This window comes from Lagenorhynchus albirostris, chromosome 1 (genome assembly GCF_949774975.1).
Source record: "Lagenorhynchus albirostris chromosome 1, mLagAlb1.1, whole genome shotgun sequence".
In the NCBI taxonomy this organism is placed as follows: Eukaryota; Metazoa; Chordata; class Mammalia; order Artiodactyla; family Delphinidae; genus Lagenorhynchus; species Lagenorhynchus albirostris.
The window spans coordinates 89418979-89426021 of NC_083095.1; the positions used below are offsets into that span (position 1 = coordinate 89418979).

Here is a 7043-nt window from a genome sequence, read left to right on the forward strand (position 1 = left end):
ATTAATCTCCAAAATTTACAAGCAGCTCATGCAGCTCAATAACAAAAAAACAAACAACCCAATCCAAAAATGGGCAGAAGACCTAAATAGACGTTTCTCCAAAGAAGATATACAGACTGCCAACAAACACATGAAAGAATGCTCAACATCATTACTCATTAGAGAAATGCAAATCAAAACTACAATGAGATATCAACTCACACCAGTCAGAATGGCCATCATCAAAAAATCTCGAAACAATAAATGCTGGAGAGGGTGTGGAGAAAATGGAACACTCTTGCACTGCTGGTGGGAATGTGAATTGGTACAGCCACTATGGAGAACAGTATGGAGGTTCCTTAAAAAACTACAAATAGAACTACCATATGACCCAGCAATCCCACTACTGGGCATATACCCTGAGAAAACCATAATTCAAAAAGAGTCATGTACCAAAATGTTCATTGCAGCTCTATTTACAATAGCCCGGAGCTGGAAACAACCTAAGTGTCCATCATCGGATGAATGATAAAGAAGATGTGGCACATATATACAATGGAATATAACTCAGCCATAAAAAGAAACGAAATTGAGCTATTTGTAATGAGGTGGATGGACCTGGAGTCTGTCATATAGAGTGAAGTAAGTCAGAAAGAGAGAGACAGGTACCATATGCTAACACATATATATGGAATTTAAGAAAAAAAATGTCATGAAGAACCTAGGGTTAAGACAGGAATAAAGACACAGACCTAGTAAAGAATGGACTTGAGGATATAGAGAGGGGGAAGGGTAAGCTGTGACGAGGCAAGAGTGGCATGGACATACATACACTACCAAGCGTAAGATAGATAGCTAGTGGGAGGCAGCCATATAGCACAGGGAGATCAGCTCGGTGCTTTGTGACTACCTGGAGAGGTGGGATAGGGAGGGTGGGAGGGAGGGAGATGCTGGAGGGAGGATATATGGGAACATATGTATATGTATAACTGATTCACTTTGTTATAAAGCAGAAACTAGCACACCAATGTAAAGCAATTATACTCCAATAAAGATGAAAAAAAAAAGAACACAAATAACATGCTGGCAAGGATGTGGAGAAAAGGGAACCTTTATACACTGTTGGTGGGAATATAAATTGGTGCAGCCACTGGGGAAGCAGTAAGAAGGTTTCTCAAAACACTACAAATATAACTACCATATGACACAGCAATTCCGCTCCTGGGTATATATCTGAAAAAAATAACAACACCAACTTGAAAAGATACACACACCCCAATGTTAATAGCAGCATTATTTACAATTGCCAAGATAGGAAAGCAACCTAAGTGTCCATCAACAGATCAATAAAGAAGAGATGGTATATATATGTATACACACACACACACACACACACACACACACACACAATGCAATACTAGACAGCCAGAGAAAGTAATGAAATTTTCCCATCTGTAGCAACATGAATGGACTTGGAGTGCATTATGCTAAGTGAAATAAGTCAGAGAAAGACAAGTACTGTATGATATCATTTACATGTGGAATCTAAAAAGAACAAAAACAAATTAGTGGGACTTCCCTGGTGGCCTAGTGGTTTAGAATCCACCTGCCAATGCAAGGGACACAGGTTTGATCTCTGGTCTAGGAAGATCCCACATGCCACAGAGCAACTAAGCCTGTGCACCACAACTACTGAGCCTGCACTCTAGAGCCCACGAGCCACATCTACTGAAGCCCACGTGCCTAAAGCCCGTGCTCTGCAACAAAAGAAGCCACTGCAATGAGAAGCCCACGCACCCCAATGAAGACCCAATGCAGCCAAAAATAAATATAAATAAATAAATTTATAAAAACAAAGATGTGCCAAGACTGCCACAATATAATGTTAAAAAAAAAAAAGAAAGAAAGAAACAAAGTAGTAAATATAACAAAAATGAAGCAGACCCACTGATACAGAGAACAAACTAGTGGTTACCAGTAGGGAGACGGGGAGGGGTGATATAGGGGTGAGGGAGTGGGAGGTATAAACTATTGGTTGTAAGATAGGCTACAAGGACATATTGTACAACATGAGGAATATAACTAATATTTTATAATAACTGTAAATGAAGTGTAACCTTAAAATTTGTATAAAAAATTTAAAACTTTTAAAAACTATATCAATTCAAGTTTCCCTGCCTCCACGCTAATATAAGACTTCCAAATCTAAGCCTGTCATCTTCAGAACACGTGCAATATTGCCATCTACGTTACACAACCAATACAGGATATAATCATGAATAACATTATATTTTCTACTGTTTTATCTACTCACTTTGTCTCCCAACCAGACTATAAACTCCTTCAGTGTAGGGATTACAATTTAGACTTTTTGTAATCCTTCAAAATATTTGGTCTGATAACATTTTATTTACTCAATGAGTACTTGCTGATTGAGGAAAACAGGCTTGTAGATAACTTTTAAAAATATATATTTATGAAGTAACATGGTTCTCAAACAGCTTTCTGGTTGTCCTCCCCCAATTTTTGCCTTTGATATAAAATTTGGGACATCCTGGTTCTATAATTCTATATGTATATAGGTATACATGTATAAATATAATTATAGATAAGTAGAAGTAACTATTTCACTGTTTCATTTTAAACTTTATATTCAAGAAGTTGAATTATACTTATACTTGCAAGCTTCTTTTCTCTTATTCATTCCTTAGAGGGTACGATAAATAGTTGTTTACTGCCCTTTGAATAATAGACTGTCACAAATGTTACTTCTGGTTTTCTCCTTTCTCGGCTAAACAACCTTAGCTCCTTTAGACATTTAAATGCCATGAACAGATGCTCAATATTACTTGGTGGCTGGGCATGATTTATAGTGCTTATTTCTGGAAGGAGATCAAAATAGAAGCATTATGTATTTTTAAAGCTTTTCTTTCACATATGGCATGCTTTACAGGGAGTGAGGATTTGGATGAATGGATAGATTAATGCAGCTAATATTCTCACTTCAGTCTCATCTAAAAAGAGGAGAAACACAGGAAACATCACAATGGAAGCTAAAATGCACAAAATGCTATTTTACTATTAACTCAGACCTTTCTTATGCCAGATGGTGTTGGAGGAAAGCTTTTGTTTTCTTGATGATGGGCATCTCCTTTGAATTTTGCTAACCAGACATGTTTCCTCTCTTCTCGGCATTCACAGACACTGTGGTCTTCTTTTACGTACCTCTTGCATGCAGTAGTTGGTTTGCGTTTCCAGGCATTGAATATCCTTCTGATTGGTTTCTGGGAGAGGAATTTAGGCTTCTTGATGTATTGATTTTAATCTTCAAGGATTCGGATAAGAATGCATACTACCATAACACCGTGTAATAGCACTCACCACATTAAAATGTCATTTACCTATTTTCCTGTCTCTCTGAAACCCATACTACACACTCCCAGTTATCAGGAACTCTTTCTGATTTATCTTTCTATTCTAGTCTGGCATATGGCAGATTCTCTCTAAACATTTCTCAAGTACATGAACAAATGAAGACCAGAAATTCAAGTCTACTTTGATATTTAAAGGAAGTCTTTATACTTCCTGGAATCACATGGGACAAAGGGAACATTTATTATAAATAGATGCCTATGCTGTGTCTGTAGCACAGCACATGTTACCTCATTTAATCTTTTCAAGAAATTCATGAGCTATTCCCTTATTTGCTGCCATTTGTTAGTTATTTACCTATTTGATATATATACTATGTCCTGTCTTTTAAAACACTTTATCATTTAATATTTTTAATGATCCTTTAAAGCAGGTATTACTGTTCTCATTTTTAAAATAAGGAAGTTGAGGCTCAAAGAAGACATGAAGTGTTTGAATCCAAATCTACCTCACTCTAAAACCCAAATATTTCCTACTTGACCATCATGGCCTGGAGACAAAATGTTTGGGACAAATAGGTTATTTATGTGACTTTTCTGCTTTCTTTATTTTTACTCTAATGCTGGTATCTACCACTTCTCCTTGTGTATCTTGCATTAACTCTCTTCTAGACAGAAGACCTTATTATTCACTACAAAATATAGAGAAACCTTACTGGTCATCTTAAAGGCTGCTAGTCCAATGTTAAGTCAATAAATATATTCCTGTGATGAACAATCCTTGGTTCAGTCAGTTGTGACCAGATTCTTAAAGTCACATTCCAAAAAGCTTAGCTACCTTTGCAATAAGGACCTGCCCTGGCAGCTTTTCCCAGAAGAGGCCTGTAGGTCTGCCAGCTGCTCAGAATTTCATGAGTGGTCCAGTCACAGATAGAAGATGCTCCCAAAGGTAAGTATGAGACCTTCATCAGTAGAGTAATTTTAAGCACAGCTTTACTAAAGCAGCACCAAATTCTAATTGGATCTACTAGACTTAATTTAAGGAGCCACAGTGGACTAATTCTAATATACTGTTACATCCAATATATCAGCACAATATTATATGTTAGCAAGGGTGTGTGTGTATAATGTGTAAAATGGGAGAAGGGATGGGGATGTGAGAGCAGGGTGGTGGACTGAAAACATTATTTTAACCTTGTTTATTGTACCATAACAGGTCTTGGTATTGCCCCTCAAGAAAGACATAAGAGTAGAGAAGGAAAGGTAGCTAAATAAGCAAAAGAGAAAGAGGTTGCCATGCTGGCAAAACTAGATCCTAAGATGAAAGGAAACTTAGAGGTCAGCTAATACAACTCCCTAAACCAAGGGGAATGCCATTTCCATTGTCATCTGTGAGTATCAACTATCCTCAAAAGGATAGTTCAGAAGATTATCATTCCTCATTTTGCAAAGATGAAGACAGAGAGGAGAGAAGTCAAAAGTATTAATGTGGGAAGGGTATGGGTAGGCTATATCAGATGCAGTCACCCAACAGCAGAATATCAGACTTAAAAGCACCTCTTGAACCTGGGACATGGGCGTGTATTTGGGGCATTTAGCATGGCACAGATGGAATGTGAAATAGACTTCTTGTCCTGAGACCTAGATTCTAGGCCACTCTCCATCATTATTAACTAGCTATGTATCACTGAACTGTACACATGATTTCTTATCTGTGAAATGAAAGGGTAAGATTAAAAGATTCCTACATTATTTTCCAGCAATAAATTACTCGAGCCTAAAGAAAATATTTACTTCTGACAATGGATGAACTGTAGAACAAATTACTCTAAGGTTGTATTGGTTAAAAATAAAAATACCTTTGGGGGATGTTGATCACTACTTCTGCAAAGAACTAAATTCAAAATCTTCATTACACCATTGGAACCTTAACTTTGATACAATCAACAGGCTTACTCATACATAATTTAGCCCCCTAAGGCCTATCTCTTGCTCATCTCTCTGCCAAAGTGCTTATTTGTGTGCCTGTGCAGTGACCAACCTAGACTTGGTACATGTGCTGGGTGGAACTGGCTGAGTTGAAAACCATGGCATAGGTGCCAGTGGAGTCTGCAGTGGAAGACTTGATGCCTCAGATGTTGCCAGTGGAGCCCTGCAACTTGGCAGAAAATTTAGCTCCCTCTCTATCCCCAAGGATGCCTCAGGAATCCCTGAGGCCAGTCTAGATTGAAGTAGCTCAATGTCCAGATGTGGTAGCTCACATCGACCCAAAGAATTTGAGAAGGAAGCAAAGTGTGAATGTTTCTCTTTCAGAATAAAAACCTGTTCCTAAAGGATATTCCTCCAAACTTCAGAGGCAAGAGCAACAAGTAGCACCGTTTTCAACTGTTCAACAGAGCGTGAACAGACACTGAAGTCACTGGAAATCTCAGCAGTTGGGTAGTAACAGGATCATGCCTTTCAACTATGTAAAATATGTAATTATTTCTCCTTTCCCGGGATAAATATCCTTCATTCTTCCAAAATCTGAAGATGAAGAAAGCTGTAAAAACTTTTGTCTGGGTGAAATGTTATATGCAGAAGGGGCTGTTGGATCAGCTACAAATTAAAGTCCTGGGATGGATTATACCCAGATTGGTTTTCCTCCCTTGCTTCTTATTGTTAGCAGAATAAATCAGTCAACAGTAACTAGTGTCTTGGAATTTATGAGTAACTGGCTTAGAGAAAGAGAATTATTACAGAATTGGGATGATGACTTTATGCTTTATTGGCTTGTCTTGGAAAACCTTTATTACCTGAGGATCATTCACTAATTTGGCAGCTTGCAAGAAGGTGCTCTGAAGTGAGGCTCTTAGTGGACAGCAAAGATGAGTTTGAATTTATTAATCTGCTTGGTTAGCAGGTATTTTCACCAATGTGATTTAGATGATAAGCCATCTTGATGTAGCTGATCTCAGGGATAGAAGATACTTGTGATGATGGCAGCCTAAGTCTGAGGCAGTGCAATGCCAAGTCAAGTGCAAATTGCATCATATCTTCAACACTGTGTGAAGGGTCCTCAGCTTAGCCTGTGTAACTCAAGCTGATATTCAGAAGACAGATCGTATTGATTTGAATACCTGAGTGTCTTTGGAAAATCCCACCCAGTTTCTGATGGACAGTTTAAAGAGTTTTCTGAAATCAAATGTTTTTAAACCACATTAAGTGCCATTTATTGATGAAGCATCCTGCACAGAAACTGTATGATGAAATTTTACAGAGGTCCTTGGTGCTGTTATATTGTTTATTTACACATATACATATAAAAATTGAATTGAAAATGTGAAAAAAATAGCTTTCAGGGATGTGGAGCTCAAGCTTTCTATTACATTCTCCTCCACTAAAAATTATGTCGTTATTGTGGCTTCCCCATAGACCTGTTCCACATCTTCTTCTCTGGGCCCTATATTTTTCTTTATAAGATCAGCTTGCTTGTTCTGGGTCCCTCCCACAGACTCGTTGCTGGGTTACAGAGGTGCTAACATTCACAAGGATGATATCAAAGCTATTACGTAGCTGTACCTTGTACAGGTTGTGCACTGCACCGGAGCACCCAACTGAAGGAGCAAGTGGGGGCTGCGGTGTGCCTTTGTGTGGGTGCATCCACCTTAAGGCAGGCATGCCTTTTTTCCAATTCACTCTAGGGTGTAGTAT

General features: G+C 38.2%; 1 pseudogene; it reads left to right on the forward strand.

The window, feature by feature from the left end:
- Nucleotides 1-5404: 5404 nt before the first annotated feature.
- LOC132531335 (gem-associated protein 2-like) lies at nt 5405-6292 on the forward strand (annotated as a pseudogene).
- The last annotated feature ends 751 nt before the right edge of the window (nt 6293-7043 follow it).